At 62.2% G+C, this 14,985-nt stretch overlaps 12 non-coding genes across 12 annotated transcripts; 6 read left to right on the top strand and 6 right to left on the bottom strand.

Moving 5' to 3' along the window:
* Positions 1 to 1,177: 1,177 nt before the first annotated feature.
* Trnag-gcc (transfer RNA glycine (anticodon GCC)) lies at positions 1,178 to 1,248 on the bottom strand. The gene has a single exon. It is a non-coding gene; the product is annotated as a tRNA-Gly (tRNA).
* Positions 1,249 to 1,740: 492 nt separating this feature from the next.
* Trnal-cag (transfer RNA leucine (anticodon CAG)) lies at positions 1,741 to 1,823 on the bottom strand. The gene has a single exon. It is a non-coding gene; the product is annotated as a tRNA-Leu (tRNA).
* Positions 1,824 to 2,390: 567 nt separating this feature from the next.
* Positions 2,391 to 2,462, top strand: Trnad-guc (transfer RNA aspartic acid (anticodon GUC)). Its single transcript has one exon. It is a non-coding gene; the product is annotated as a tRNA-Asp (tRNA).
* Positions 2,463 to 3,058: 596 nt separating this feature from the next.
* Positions 3,059 to 3,130, top strand: Trnag-ucc (transfer RNA glycine (anticodon UCC)). The gene has a single exon. It is a non-coding gene; the product is annotated as a tRNA-Gly (tRNA).
* A 283-nt stretch (positions 3,131 to 3,413) lies between these two features.
* On the top strand, positions 3,414 to 3,485 carry Trnae-cuc (transfer RNA glutamic acid (anticodon CUC)). Its single transcript has one exon. It is a non-coding gene; the product is annotated as a tRNA-Glu (tRNA).
* Positions 3,486 to 7,484: 3,999 nt separating this feature from the next.
* Positions 7,485 to 7,555, bottom strand: Trnag-gcc (transfer RNA glycine (anticodon GCC)). The gene has a single exon. It is a non-coding gene; the product is annotated as a tRNA-Gly (tRNA).
* Positions 7,556 to 8,047: 492 nt separating this feature from the next.
* On the bottom strand, positions 8,048 to 8,130 carry Trnal-cag (transfer RNA leucine (anticodon CAG)). Its single transcript has one exon. It is a non-coding gene; the product is annotated as a tRNA-Leu (tRNA).
* Positions 8,131 to 8,697: 567 nt separating this feature from the next.
* Trnad-guc (transfer RNA aspartic acid (anticodon GUC)) lies at positions 8,698 to 8,769 on the top strand. The gene has a single exon. It is a non-coding gene; the product is annotated as a tRNA-Asp (tRNA).
* A 596-nt stretch (positions 8,770 to 9,365) lies between these two features.
* Positions 9,366 to 9,437, top strand: Trnag-ucc (transfer RNA glycine (anticodon UCC)). Its single transcript has one exon. It is a non-coding gene; the product is annotated as a tRNA-Gly (tRNA).
* A 283-nt stretch (positions 9,438 to 9,720) lies between these two features.
* On the top strand, positions 9,721 to 9,792 carry Trnae-cuc (transfer RNA glutamic acid (anticodon CUC)). Its single transcript has one exon. It is a non-coding gene; the product is annotated as a tRNA-Glu (tRNA).
* A 4,033-nt stretch (positions 9,793 to 13,825) lies between these two features.
* On the bottom strand, positions 13,826 to 13,896 carry Trnag-gcc (transfer RNA glycine (anticodon GCC)). Its single transcript has one exon. It is a non-coding gene; the product is annotated as a tRNA-Gly (tRNA).
* A 492-nt stretch (positions 13,897 to 14,388) lies between these two features.
* On the bottom strand, positions 14,389 to 14,471 carry Trnal-cag (transfer RNA leucine (anticodon CAG)). Its single transcript has one exon. It is a non-coding gene; the product is annotated as a tRNA-Leu (tRNA).
* Between the last annotated feature and the right edge of the window lie 514 nt (positions 14,472 to 14,985).

Genomic DNA, 14,985 nt, shown 5'->3' with positions numbered 1-14,985 from the left:
CGCTGCCCTGCCCTGTCATGCCAAGTGCCCTGTGTGGCTCTGGGTGACACAGGCAAGGTCGCGGTGTGCACGTGGTGATTCTATTGGAAGTCCTGGGAGGTGCCTGGCGTGCTTGGATGACGCTGGGGCACTGATGGAGAGCAGAGAGCAGGGGCTGTGTCCACTGGGAAAGGTTCAGGACCAACCTAGATGCCCCTCAGTCGAGGAGTGGATCGACAAGGTGTGGTGTTTCTACACACCGGAATGGTATGCTGCTGTCAGAAAGAACGACATCGCCCCATTTGTGAGGAAATGGAAAGACTTGGAAAAAATCATAGTAAGTGAACTAAGCCAGACTCAGAGGAACATAGGCTCAATGGGTTCCCTCCTTTGTCATAATCAGCAGAAACCTTGGGCTCTCCTAGCAGAGATTGACACTAGAACAAAAGCTAGAAGATCCATAAGGCTGTATAGCATGATGCTAAATGAAAGGACCTCCAGGATATAGAAACAAAAGCCATCTAATGAGTGATGGTTGTCCTTGATGGACTATGCTATGTCTCATCTCTTTTGCTGTCCCTTGGTTATCTCATAATGTGACAGTGTTTTACCACGTTATCTGATATCTTGTATATATGCTCATTTGGTTATTTGAAATAGGATAGGTAAGGGGGGAGGGGGAAACGAGACGGGGGTGGGGTGGGGTGAGGGAAATGGGGACCAAGACCTGAGAAAGGGTTATCTATGTCTGTGAAGTAATGCACCTTCTATCTGGTGAATATAAGGTAACCCTTCTATGAATGACAATAACAAATATGAAAAAAAAACAACAAACCAAAATCACTACAAATAAAGAGAAAAAGGATGCAGGGTGAGCTAGATACAAGTGTGGAGCCAGGTGAACCTGTGAAGGCCCGGGAGGTGTCCAGGCCAGCGTGCAGGTGCCGTGTGCTGGGCTGTTTGCAGGGAAGGAGTGGTGGGCAAAGAGGGAAAAGGTGTGTGTGTGTGTGTCTGTGTCTGTGTGTGTGTGTGTCCTTGTGAGTAAGGGCGAGGCAGGAGGAAAGGAAAGGAAAAGGAGAGAGAGAGAGAGAGAGAGAGAGAGAGTGTGTGTGTGTGTGTGTGTCCTTGTGGGTAAGGGCGAGGCAGGAGGAAAGTAAGTAGCCGAGGCACAGGACCAAAATGCAATGAGGAAGGGCACTGCATGGGCCGGGAATCGAACCCGGGCCTCCCGCGTGGCAGGCGAGAATTCTACCACTGAACCACCCATGCATAGTGTACTCACACCTCCCGGCCTTCATACAGTCGTGCGCCCACAGGGGAAAGGGACGGCGGTCGGCTCCCCGTGCGTGGCTGGCTGGGTGGGTGTGTGCGGGGTGTGTGTGTGTGGTGCGGACAGTGTGTGAAGAGGCAGCGCGGAGGGCGTGCAGAATGGTGAGGGCAAGGGGAGACGGCGGGCAGAGCGAGCCGCTGGAGGAAAGAGGGAGGAGGGAGCCGTAGACGGAAGGGGCCAAGCGTCCAGCTGGCTTGCAGGGTGGTGTGCGGGAATGGGCTTGGGCCGCGCGTTGAAGGCGCCCGCGCGCGCTGGCAGGTGGGAGCGGGCGCGAGACGCGAGAGGCAAGGGTGGCAGCAGGCGGGCTCCAAGGTGCGAGACGCTGTCCAGGGAGCGAGCGAGGTAGCCAGCATCGCCACGCTTGTTGGTTTGGCTGGGCAGGCGGCAGGCAGGGTTCCCCGACGATTGGATTCGTGTCCAAAAGGCGAGGCTGTCAGGAGTGGGATTCGAACCCACGCCTCCAGGGGAGACTGCGACCTGAACGCAGCGCCTTAGACCGCTCGGCCATCCTGACGGCGCGGCGCGGCTGGCAGCTTCCCTGCCCGCCTGGATGGAGGGAGCCGCGCTCCGTGTGGGGCCGCCGGGCGGGCCCTGCCCTAGGTAGGGCTCGAGGGCTCAGTGGCACGACGGGCACGCCCGTGGCCGCGATCGAGCGGCGTCGCCTGGCCTGCCAGCCCGAGGCGCGCAAGCCCCGGGCCCTGCCCGCATCCGTGCGGGCCGGCCGTCGCCTGTTGCTCTGGTCCTCAGGCGGTGGCAGCGTGCGACGGCGTCCGGGGCGGGCGAGGGCGGGGGGCTGGGGTGGGGGGTGGATGGCCGGGTGGTTGCTCGGCAGGCGGGTGGGGCCGGGCTCGTGGGCAGAGTGCGCCGAGTGGCGCGGCGGCCTGGAGTCCGGGCTGGTCGGGTCGGAGGCCAGGCAGGGCAGGCGCGGGCCCCAGGCCGAGGCTGTGGCAGGGCGCGGGGGGCCGGGACAGCGGGGCCCCAGGGCCGCGGGGCCGCAGGGCCGCGGGGCCGCAGGGCTGCAGGGCTGCAGGGCCGGGCGTGTGTGGAGAGGGTCGGTGTGTCCCAGACGGCGGCGGCGTCGTCCTCGTTAGTATAGTGGTGAGTATCCCCGCCTGTCACGCGGGAGACCGGGGTTCGATTCCCCGACGGGGAGACTGCGCTCCTTGTTTTCTTTCTTCTTTTCCTTGGGCCCACCGCGGGCCGTCGGCTCCTCGCTTCCCTCTTCGGGACGGCCCGGCAGCGCGGAGCCCGGGCGCCCCGCGGCCACCTGGCCTCGGTCGCTGAGGCGCCGTCGGCGTCGCGGTCCCCGTCACGGGTCTGGACGCGCGGACGAGCGAGCGAGCGAGCAGGCGGTCCCCCGAAGTGGGCGCTGGGTGGCGCGGGTGGCGACGAAGGGAGACGCCGTGGCTTTTGCGGCCGTCGCGTCGCCGCGCCCGCGCCCAGCCCGCCGGGGAGGCTCGGGAGCCGCGGAGCCCAGGGCTCCGGAGCAGCCAGGCGGCCGGAGCGCGCAGGGCGCCCGGGAGGAAGCGGGCGGCCAGGCTCGCCAGCCCGCCCGTTCCGAGTGTGGAGCAGGCGGGAGCTCAGGGCGGGCGCTGTGCAGGACGGGCCGGGCCGGGGGTGGCTGGAGCTGGCCGTGCCCCCGGCGAAGCGAGGCCCGGGGCTCCCGAGCCCAGCCCCAGCCCACGCCGCAGGAGCGCTGGCCACGCGCGCCAGTCCCGGGCGGCCTGTGTGTGCTGGACGTGCCGTACGGCGTTGGTGGTATAGTGGTGAGCATAGCTGCCTTCCAAGCAGTTGACCCGGGTTCGATTCCCGGCCAACGCAACGCAACGCAGGGAGCCGACCTTTTAGCCAGCTCCAGCTGTGGCTCGGCCTGTGGCAGTGAAGGAGAGCGCTGTGGATGGTCGTGGCTTGGCCCGGCTTTGCTTGGCTTGGCTCCCGGAGACGGGGATTGGAGGTGCGCCAGGCTACGGGTTGTTTTGGTTTTGGCCAGCCCTAGCCCAAAGTCCTGGGTCCGGCGGGTGCCAGGTGTCCCGCGGTGGCGAGCGCCCAGCCGAGCACTCCAGCTGGGTGGCAGGAGGCGCGTGGTGTGGGAGCGGTGGCACGCTCCCTGGTGGTCTAGTGGTTAGGGTTCGGCGCTCTCACCGCCGCGGCCCGGGTTCGATTCCCGGTCAGGGAAGCTCCTCTTCTTTCTTCCTTTCCCCACTTGACTCCCCTACTCTCTTCATCCACTTTCCAACCTGCCTCGCCCTCTTTTGGGACACTCCCTGCCTCGCTAGCTCGTTTCTCCTCCAGGTCCCCATCAGTCAATCCTCTTCCTCCTGCCGTGTTCATGGACTCCTCTCTTGCACCCTGTCTCGCCACCTTCAGCCTCCTTCCTCTCCTTCTGCCTTTCTCTTATATTCAATCCCCGCCCCGCCGCTCTTTTCTGACCCTCACAAGCCTGGCTAGCTGAGAGAGGAATGCTGACATTACACCATCACCATCGACCCATTCACACACACACACACACACACACACACACTCTAGGGTACCCAACTTCCTCCCCACCTCCCCTCGTCCCCGAGGACCAACATAGGTGCGCTACCTCTGGTGGAGGGCCAGGACTCTTTCTCAGAGTGGTTTGGGCCCTACCTCTTGTGGCTCCCGACACATCCTACCGCTATCCCCAGTGGTGAGTGGGGCTAGGCCCTCCACTTGGGTCCCCTGGGGGGGGGGGTCTCGGAGGCCAGGTGGCGTCAGACATTGGATTTGTACCTCCTCTGGCCGGGCATGGAGTGCTGAACTCTGGTTTGTCTCCACCTGTGGCAGTGGGTTTGAGGCCACCAGAGCTGAGCCAGTGTGGATGGAGATTTCCCCCCTCCCCTCGTCCCCCTCCAATCCCCAGCAGCACAAACAACCTCCCCCAAAGAGATAGGCAAGAGTGTGACGAGGCATCAGGAGGTAGGCCGCTGGAAAGTGGACACGGGACAGCTAGCTTGAGGCAAAGGCCGGGAGATCAGCGTGCGTCTGGTTGGATAAGAAGCAAGGGTGTGGCTTGTTTGGCCACACTGACCTCGGTAGGTGTGGTGACAGGAGCGTGGGCCGGAGGACACTGGATGGACGTTTCCGAGTGGCCGGGAGGCAACAGAGGATGTGCTCCCTTGGAGCCGTCCTAGTGTCCCACTGTGCTCTCCACCTCAAGTCCCAGCCCAGATCCATCCTGGGCGGCTGCTTCGCAGTCAAGCGCACAGCTCTCTGGGCTTGCCAGCCCAACTCCCTTTGGAAGGAAGCTGGCGTGGGGGCGGCCAGGCCGGCAGTCGACCTGCCTGCCGGTGTGCGTGCGTGGACACAGTGCTGCTTGCCACCTGTGCAGAGGAGCCGCTGTGTGTGCTGTCCACGAGACCGCCAGGAGCCGGGCTGGCTGTCCCTCGGATGGAGCTGGGTCCTGAGGGTGTGCTCTCGGTGGGTGAACGTCGCCGTCCTCCTGGGTGGCAGGCATCCCAGGAAGCTGGGCTCAAAGCTGGGACAGCTGGAAGGGATGGTTGGAGAGGAAGGGTGTGGGTGCTGGGAGGTGGGAGAACGGCTGTGGAAAGTGAGGGGAAAGGGCTGCACCTAGGGCTCTGTGGAGCCTCAGAGCAGTAGAGCATAAGACCCCACACCCTGAGAGACTGTGCTGGCTGGCTTGTGGGTGGACACTAAAGGAGCATGGGTCTCAGGACATAGGAGGAGGCCAGGTCAAGGAGACTGGGTGATGGTGAGGAGTGGACAGCCAAACAAGTGAGAGAAGCCTGTGGGAAGGGTGGTGGGGTTGGAGGCAGGGGGTGGCATGTAGGGCCCTGTGGTGAGTGCTGGGTGAGCCAGGGACTGAGTGGGCATCTGAGGGGAAGGGGGAAGAGCAGCACGGAACAGATTGGAGGAACTGGCCAAGGCCAGCAAGATCAAGACCCTCTGATCACAGAGAGTTCCCCACAGACAGGCAGGCAGGCAGACAGACAGACAGACAGAGACATGAGAGGAAGAGATAGACAGAGAGATGGTGGAAGAGAGAGGAGAGAGTGACCCAGACAGAAGACAGATGGACAGACAGACAGACAGACAGACAGGTGGACAGACAAGTAGCTGAGAGAGGGGCGCAGGGAGGGATGGAGGGAGAATGAGAGACAGAGGCAGAGGCTGAGGCAGAGCCTGAGAAAGACTGAGGGGAAAGAGACAGAGAGACAGACAGACAGACAGACAGACAGACAGAGACAAAGAGAAACATGAGAGAAAGAGGTAGGCCAAGAGATGGTGGAAGAGAGAGGAGAGAGTGACCCAGATAGAAGACAGACAGACAGACAGACAGAGACACAGACAGACTGACAAGCCAAGCAGGCAGGCAGGCAGGCAGACAGACAGACAGACACTCAGACCGATGGGAGCTGAGAGAGGGGGGCAGGGAGGAAAGGAGGGAGAGAGAGCCAGAGGCAGAGGCAGAGCCTGAGAAAGAGAGAGGGAGAAAGAGAAAGACAGATAGACGGACGGACGGACGGACGGACGGACGGCGAGCGAGAGCCAGAGCGAGAGTGAGAGCTAGAGAGATTTGATGTATACAGGCAGAGAAGCAAAACATGACGCAGTCACGCACTGCATGGGCCGGGAATCGAACCCGGGCCTCCCGCGTGGCAGGCGACAATTCTACCACTGAACCACCCATGCACAGAGCTAGTCTTTGCTAGTCATGCCGCACATGGGCTTCCAGTCAGCCCAGGGCCGGTGGTGACCTCACTGCCCTGTGTGAGCAACCACTGGTTTCAAGGATGCACCAGGCTCCAGCATGGCCCAGGATTCGTGATGGCACAGGGGAGCCAGGCGATGGCAAGTAGAAGGAAAGCTGCCTCCCACAGGTCGGTTGAGAGGGGGCCTTAGGCTGCCTGGCGCTGCAGGGAGAGTTTGGGGGTGAGTGGACGGGAACTAGACTCCTCCCGACCCTGCTGGACCACCCATCGGGTCCCGGGCGGCCATCCTCGTCAGCGCATGCCCTGCGCTGCCCTGCCCTGTCATGCCAAGTGCCCTGTGTGGCTCTGGGTGACACAGGCAAGGTCGCGGTGTGCACGTGGTGATTCTATTGGAAGTCCTGGGAGGTGCCTGGCGTGCTTGGATGACGCTGGGGCACTGATGGAGAGCAGAGAGCAGGGGCTGTGTCCACTGGGAAAGGTTCAGGACCAACCTAGATGCCCCTCAGTCGAGGAGTGGATCGACAAGGTGTGGTGTTTCTACACACCGGAATGGTATGCTGCTGTCAGAAAGAACGACATCGCCCCATTTGTGAGGAAATGGAAAGACTTGGAAAAAATCATAGTAAGTGAACTAAGCCAGACTCAGAGGAACATAGGCTCAATGGGTTCCCTCCTTTGTCATAATCAGCAGAAACCTTGGGCTCTCCTAGCAGAGATTGACACTAGAACAAAAGCTAGAAGATCCATAAGGCTGTATAGCATGATGCTAAATGAAAGGACCTCCAGGATATAGAAACAAAAGCCATCTAATGAGTGATGGTTGTCCTTGATGGACTATGCTATGTCTCATCTCTTTTGCTGTCCCTTGGTTATCTCATAATGTGACAGTGTTTTACCACGTTATCTGATATCTTGTATATATGCTCATTTGGTTATTTGAAATAGGATAGGTAAGGGGGGAGGGGGAAACGAGACGGGGGTGGGGTGGGGTGAGGGAAATGGGGACCAAGACCTGAGAAAGGGTTATCTATGTCTGTGAAGTAATGCACCTTCTATCTGGTGAATATAAGGTAACCCTTCTATGAATGACAATAACAAATATGAAAAAAAAACAACAAACCAAAATCACTACAAAAAAAGAGAAAAAGGATGCAGGGTGAGCTAGATACAAGTGTGGAGCCAGGTGAACCTGTGAAGGCCCGGGAGGTGTCCAGGCCAGCGTGCAGGTGCCGTGTGCTGGGCTGTTTGCAGGGAAGGAGTGGTGGGCAAAGAGGGAAAAGGTGTGTGTGTGTGTGTGTCTGTGTCTGTGTGTGTGTGTGTCCTTGTGAGTAAGGGCGAGGCAGGAGGAAAGGAAAGGAAAAGGAGAGAGAGAGAGAGAGAGAGTGTGTGTGTGTGTGTGTGTGTGTCCTTGTGGGTAAGGGCGAGGCAGGAGGAAAGTAAGTAGCCGAGGCACAGGACCAAAATGCAATGAGGAAGGGCACTGCATGGGCCGGGAATCGAACCCGGGCCTCCCGCGTGGCAGGCGAGAATTCTACCACTGAACCACCCATGCATAGTGTACTCACACCTCCCGGCCTTCATACAGTCGTGCGCCCACAGGGGAAAGGGACGGCGGTCGGCTCCCCGTGCGTGGCTGGCTGGGTGGGTGTGTGCGGGGTGTGTGTGTGTGGTGCGGACAGTGTGTGAAGAGGCAGCGCGGAGGGCGTGCAGAATGGTGAGGGCAAGGGGAGACGGCGGGCAGAGCGAGCCGCTGGAGGAAAGAGGGAGGAGGGAGCCGTAGACGGAAGGGGCCAAGCGTCCAGCTGGCTTGCAGGGTGGTGTGCGGGAATGGGCTTGGGCCGCGCGTTGAAGGCGCCCGCGCGCGCTGGCAGGTGGGAGCGGGCGCGAGACGCGAGAGGCAAGGGTGGCAGCAGGCGGGCTCCAAGGTGCGAGACGCTGTCCAGGGAGCGAGCGAGGTAGCCAGCATCGCCACGCTTGTTGGTTTGGCTGGGCAGGCGGCAGGCAGGGTTCCCCGACGATTGGATTCGTGTCCAAAAGGCGAGGCTGTCAGGAGTGGGATTCGAACCCACGCCTCCAGGGGAGACTGCGACCTGAACGCAGCGCCTTAGACCGCTCGGCCATCCTGACGGCGCGGCGCGGCTGGCAGCTTCCCTGCCCGCCTGGATGGAGGGAGCCGCGCTCCGTGTGGGGCCGCCGGGCGGGCCCTGCCCTAGGTAGGGCTCGAGGGCTCAGTGGCACGACGGGCACGCCCGTGGCCGCGATCGAGCGGCGTCGCCTGGCCTGCCAGCCCGAGGCGCGCAAGCCCCGGGCCCTGCCCGCATCCGTGCGGGCCGGCCGTCGCCTGTTGCTCTGGTCCTCAGGCGGTGGCAGCGTGCGACGGCGTCCGGGGCGGGCGAGGGCGGGGGGCTGGGGTGGGGGGTGGATGGCCGGGTGGTTGCTCGGCAGGCGGGTGGGGCCGGGCTCGTGGGCAGAGTGCGCCGAGTGGCGCGGCGGCCTGGAGTCCGGGCTGGTCGGGTCGGAGGCCAGGCAGGGCAGGCGCGGGCCCCAGGCCGAGGCTGTGGCAGGGCGCGGGGGGCCGGGACAGCGGGGCCCCAGGGCCGCGGGGCCGCAGGGCCGCGGGGCCGCAGGGCTGCAGGGCTGCAGGGCCGGGCGTGTGTGGAGAGGGTCGGTGTGTCCCAGACGGCGGCGGCGTCGTCCTCGTTAGTATAGTGGTGAGTATCCCCGCCTGTCACGCGGGAGACCGGGGTTCGATTCCCCGACGGGGAGACTGCGCTCCTTGTTTTCTTTCTTCTTTTCCTTGGGCCCACCGCGGGCCGTCGGCTCCTCGCTTCCCTCTTCGGGACGGCCCGGCAGCGCGGAGCCCGGGCGCCCCGCGGCCACCTGGCCTCGGTCGCTGAGGCGCCGTCGGCGTCGCGGTCCCCGTCACGGGTCTGGACGCGCGGACGAGCGAGCGAGCGAGCAGGCGGTCCCCCGAAGTGGGCGCTGGGTGGCGCGGGTGGCGACGAAGGGAGACGCCGTGGCTTTTGCGGCCGTCGCGTCGCCGCGCCCGCGCCCAGCCCGCCGGGGAGGCTCGGGAGCCGCGGAGCCCAGGGCTCCGGAGCAGCCAGGCGGCCGGAGCGCGCAGGGCGCCCGGGAGGAAGCGGGCGGCCAGGCTCGCCAGCCCGCCCGTTCCGAGTGTGGAGCAGGCGGGAGCTCAGGGCGGGCGCTGTGCAGGACGGGCCGGGCCGGGGGTGGCTGGAGCTGGCCGTGCCCCCGGCGAAGCGAGGCCCGGGGCTCCCGAGCCCAGCCCCAGCCCACGCCGCAGGAGCGCTGGCCACGCGCGCCAGTCCCGGGCGGCCTGTGTGTGCTGGACGTGCCGTGCGGCGTTGGTGGTATAGTGGTGAGCATAGCTGCCTTCCAAGCAGTTGACCCGGGTTCGATTCCCGGCCAACGCAACGCAACGCAGGGAGCCGACCTTTTAGCCAGCTCCAGCTGTGGCTCGGCCTGTGGCAGTGAAGGAGAGCGCTGTGGATGGTCGTGGCTTGGCCCGGCTTTGCTTGGCTTGGCTCCCGGAGACGGGGATTGGAGGTGCGCCAGGCTACGGGTTGTTTTGGTTTTGGCCAGCCCTAGCCCAAAGTCCTGGGTCCGGCGGGTGCCAGGTGTCCCGCGGTGGCGAGCGCCCAGCCGAGCACTCCAGCTGGGTGGCAGGAGGCGCGTGGTGTGGGAGCGGTGGCACGCTCCCTGGTGGTCTAGTGGTTAGGATTCGGCGCTCTCACCGCCGCGGCCCGGGTTCGATTCCCGGTCAGGGAAGCTCCTCTTCTTTCTTCCTTTCCCCACTTGACTCCCCTACTCTCTTCATCCACTTTCCAACCTGCCTCGCCCTCTTTTGGGACACTCCCTGCCTCGCTAGCTCGTTTCTCCTCCAGGTCCCCATCAGTCAATCCTCTTCCTCCTGCCGTGTTCATGGACTCCTCTCTTGCACCCTGTCTCGCCACCTTCAGCCTCCTTCCTCTCCTTCTGCCTTTCTCTTATATTCAATCCCCGCCCCGCCGCTCTTTTCTGACCCTCACAAGCCTGGCTAGCTGAGAGAGGAATGCTGACATTACACCATCACCATCGACCCATTCACACACACACACACACACACACACACACACACACACACACACACACACACACTCTAGGGTACCCAACTTCCTCCCCACCTCCCCTCGTCCCCGAGGACCAACATAGGTGCGCTACCTCTGGTGGAGGGCCAGGACTCTTTCTCAGAGTGGTTTGGGCCCTACCTCTTGTGGCTCCCGACACATCCTACCGCTATCCCCAGTGGTGAGTGGGGCTAGGCCCTCCACTTGGGTCTCCTGGGGGGGGGTCTCGGAGGCCAGGTGGCATCAGACATTGGATTTGTACCTCCTCTGGCCGGGCATGGAGTGCTGAACTCTGGTTTGTCTCCACCTGTGGCAGTGGGTTTGAGGCCACCAGAGCTGAGCCAGTGTGGATGGAGATTTCCCCCCTCCCCTCGTCCCCCTCCAATCCCCAGCAGCACAAACAACCTCCCCCAAAGAGATAGGCAAGAGTGTGACGAGGCATCAGGAGGTAGGCCGCTGGAAAGTGGACACGGGACAGCTAGCTTGAGGCAAAGGCCGGGAGATCAGCGTGCGTCTGGTTGGATAAGAAGCAAGGGTGTGGCTTGTTTGGCCACACTGACCTCGGTAGGTGTGGTGACAGGAGCGTGGGCCGGAGGACACTGGATGGACGTTTCCGAGTGGCCGGGAGGCAACAGAGGATGTGCTCCCTTGGAGCCGTCCTAGTGTCCCACTGTGCTCTCCACCTCAAGTCCCAGCCCAGATCCATCCTGGGCGGCTGCTTCGCAGTCAAGCGCACAGCTCCCTGGGCTTGCCAGCCCAACTCCCTTTGGAAGGAAGCTGGCGTGGGGGCGGCCAGGCCGGCAGTCGACCTGCCTGCCGGTGTGCGTGCGTGGACACAGTGCTGCTTGCCACCTGTGCAGAGGAGCCGCTGTGTGTGCTGTCCACGAGACCGCCAGGAGCCGGGCTGGCTGTCCCTCGGATGGAGCTGGGTCCTGAGGGTGTGCTCTCGGTGGGTGAACGTCGCCGTCCTCCTGGGTGGCAGGCATCCCAGGAAGCTGGGCTCAAAGCTGGGACAGCTGGAAGGGATGGTTGGAGAGGAAGGGTGTGGGTGCTGGGAGGTGGGAGAACGGCTGTGGAAAGTGAGGGGAAAGGGCTGCACCTAGGGCTCTGTGGAGCCTCAGAGCAGTAGAGCATAAGACCCCACACCCTGAGAGACTGTGCTGGCTGGCTTGTGGGTGGACACTAAAGGAGCATGGGTCTCAGGACATAGGAGGAGGCCAGGTCAAGGAGACTGGGTGATGGTGAGGAGTGGACAGCCAAACAAGTGAGAGAAGCCTGTGGGAAGGGTGGTGGGGTTGGAGGCAGGGGGTGGCATGTAGGGCCCTGTGGTGAGTGCTGGGTGAGCCAGGGACTGAGTGGGCATCTGAGGGGAAGGGGGAGGAGCAGCACGGAACAGATTGGAGGAACTGGCCAAGGCCAGCAAGATCAAGACCCTCTGATCACAGAGAGTTCCCCACAGACAGGCAGGCAGGCAGACAGACAGACAGACAGAGACATGAGAGGAAGAGATAGACAGAGAGATGGTGGAAGAGAGAGGAGAGAGTGACCCAGACAGAAGACAGATGGACAGTCAGACAGACAGACAGACAGACAGACAGACAGGTGGACAGACAAGTAGCTGAGAGAGGGGGGCAGGGAGGGATGGAGGGAGAATGAGAGACAGAGGCAGAGGCTGAGGCAGAGCCTGAGAAAGACTGAGGGGAAAGAGACAGAGAGACAGACAGACAGACAGACAGACAGACAGAGACAAAGAGAAACATGAGAGAAAGAGGTAGGCCAAGAGATGGTGGAAGAGAGAGGAGAGAGTGACCCAGATAGAAGACAGACAGACAGACAGACAGAGACACAGACAGACTGACAAGCCAAGCAGGCAGGCAGGCAGGCAGACAGACAGACAGACACTCAGACCGATGGGAGCTGAGAGAGGGGGGCAGGGAGGAAAGGAGGGAGAGAGAGCCAGAGGCAGAGGCAGAGCCTGAGAAAGAGAGAGGGAGAAAGAGAAAGACAGATAGACGGACGGACGGACGGACGGACGGACGGCGAGCGAGAGCCAGAGCGAGAGTGAGAGCTAGAGAGATTTGATGTATACAGGCAGAGAAGCAAAACATGACGCAGTCACGCACTGCATGGGCCGGGAATCGAACCCGGGCCTCCCGCGTGGCAGGCGACAATTCTACCACTGAACCACCCATGCACAGAGCTAGTCTTTGCTAGTCATGCCGCACATGGGCTTCCAGTCAGCCCAGGGCCGGTGGTGACCTCACTGCCCTGTGTGAGCAACCACTGGTTTCAAGGATGCACCAGGCTCCAGCATGGCCCAGGATTCGTGATGGCACAGGGGAGCCAGGCGATGGCAAGTAGAAGGAAAGCTGCCTCCCACAGGTCGGTTGAGAGGGGGCCTTAGGCTGCCTGGCGCTGCAGGGAGAGTTTGGGGGTGAGTGGACGGGAACTAGACTCCTCCCGACCCTGCTGGACCACCCATCGGGTCCCGGGCGGCCATCCTCGTCAGCGCATGCCCTGCGCTGCCCTGCCCTGTCATGCCAAGTGCCCTGTGTGGCTCTGGGTGACACAGGCAAGGTCGCGGTGTGCACGTGGTGATTCTATTGGAAGTCCTGGGAGGTGCCTGGCGTGCTTGGATGACGCTGGGGCACTGATGGAGAGCAGAGAGCAGGGGCTGTGTCCACTGGGAAAGGTTCAGGACCAACCTAGATGCCCCTCAGTCGAGGAGTGGATCGACAAGGTGTGGTGTTTCTACACACCGGAATGGTATGCTGCTGTCAGAAAGAACGACATCGCCCCATTTGTGAGGAAATGGAAAGACTTGGAAAAAATCATAGTAAGTGAACTAAGCCAGACTCAGAGGAACATAGGCTCAATGGGTTCCCTCCTTTGTCATAATCAGCAGAAACCTTGGGCTCTCCTAGCAGAGATTGACACTAGAACAAAAGCTAGAAGATCCATAAGGCTGTATAGCATGATGCTAAATGAAAGGACCTCCAGGATATAGAAACAAAAGCCATCTAATGAGTGATGGTTGTCCTTGATGGACTATGCTATGTCTCATCTCTTTTGCTGTCCCTTGGTTATCTCATAATGTGACAGTGTTTTACCACGTTATCTGATATCTTGTATATATGCTCATTTGGTTATTTGAAATAGGATAGGTAAGGGGGGAGGGGGAAACGAGACGGGGGTGGGGTGGGGTGAGGGAAATGGGGACCAAGACCTGAGAAAGGGTTATCTATGTCTGTGAAGTAATGCACCTTCTATCTGGTGAATATAAGGTAACCCTTCTATGAATGACAATAACAAATATGAAAAAAAAACAACAAACCAAAATCACTACAAAAAAAGAGAAAAAGGATGCAGGGTGAGCTAGATACAAGTGTGGAGCCAGGTGAACCTGTGAAGGCCCGGGAGGTGTCCAGGCCAGCGTGCAGGTGCCGTGTGCTGGGCTGTTTGCAGGGAAGGAGTGGTGGGCAAAGAGGGAAAAGGTGTGTGTGTGTGTGTGTCTGTGTCTGTGTGTGTGTGTGTCCTTGTGAGTAAGGGCGAGGCAGGAGGAAAGGAAAGGAAAAGGAGAGAGAGAGAGAGAGAGAGAGTGTGTGTGTGTGTGTGTGTGTCCTTGTGGGTAAGGGCGAGGCAGGAGGAAAGTAAGTAGCCGAGGCACAGGACCAAAATGCAATGAGGAAGGGCACTGCATGGGCCGGGAATCGAACCCGGGCCTCCCGCGTGGCAGGCGAGAATTCTACCACTGAACCACCCATGCATAGTGTACTCACACCTCCCGGCCTTCATACAGTCGTGCGCCCACAGGGGAAAGGGACGGCGGTCGGCTCCCCGTGCGTGGCTGGCTGGGTGGGTGTGTGCGGGGTGTGTGTGTGTGGTGCGGACAGTGTGTGAAGAGGCAGCGCGGAGGGCGTGCAGAATGGTGAGGGCAAGGGGAGACGGCGGGCAGAGCGAGCCGCTGGAGGAAAGAGGGAGGAGGGAGCCGTAGACGGAAGGGGCCAAGCGTCCAGCTGGCTTGCAGGGTGGTGTGCGGGAATGGGCTTGGGCCGCGCGTTGAAGGCGCCCGCGCGCGCTGGCAGGTGGGAGCGGGCGCGAGACGCGAGAGGCAAGGGTGGCAGCAGGCGGGCTCCAAGGTGCGAGACGCTGTCCAGGGAGCGAGCGAGGTAGCCAGCATCGCCACGCTTGTTGGTTTGGCTGGGCAGGCGGCAGGCAGGGTTCCCCGACGATTGGATTCGTGTCCAAAAGGCGAGGCTGTCAGGAGTGGGATTCGAACCCACGCCTCCAGGGGAGACTGCGACCTGAACGCAGCGCCTTAGACCGCTCGGCCATCCTGACGGCGCGGCGCGGCTGGCAGCTTCCCTGCCCGCCTGGATGGAGGGAGCCGCGCTCCGTGTGGGGCCGCCGGGCGGGCCCTGCCCTAGGTAGGGCTCGAGGGCTCAGTGGCACGACGGGCACGCCCGTGGCCGCGATCGAGCGGCGTCGCCTGGCCTGCCAGCCCGAGGCGCGCAAGCCCCGGGCCCTGCCCGCATCCGTGCGGGCCGGCCGTCGCCTGTTGCTCTGGTCCTCAGGCGGTGGCAGCGTGCGACGGCGTCCGGGGCGGGCGAGGGCGGGGGGCTGGGGTGGGGGGTGGATGGCCGGGTGGTTGCTCGGCAGGCGGGTGGGGCCGGGCTCGTGGGCAGAGTGCGCCGAGTGGCGCGGCGGCCTGGAGTCCGGGCTGGTCGGGTCGGAGGCCAGGCAGGGCAGGCGCGGGCCCCAGGCCGAGGCTGTGGCAGGGCGCGGGGGGCCGGGACAGCGGGGCCCCAGGGCCGCGGGGCCGCAGGGCCGCGGGGCCGCAGGGCTGCAGGGCTGC

The sequence above is a fragment of the Megascapheus bottae genome, chromosome 10 (genome assembly GCF_031878675.1).
Source record: "Megascapheus bottae isolate mThoBot1 chromosome 10, mThoBot2.hap1, whole genome shotgun sequence".
NCBI lineage: Eukaryota > Metazoa > Chordata > Mammalia > Rodentia > Geomyidae > Megascapheus > Megascapheus bottae.
Note: the sequence above shows the minus strand (reverse complement) of the source record. Positions and strands in the feature narration are given on the sequence as shown.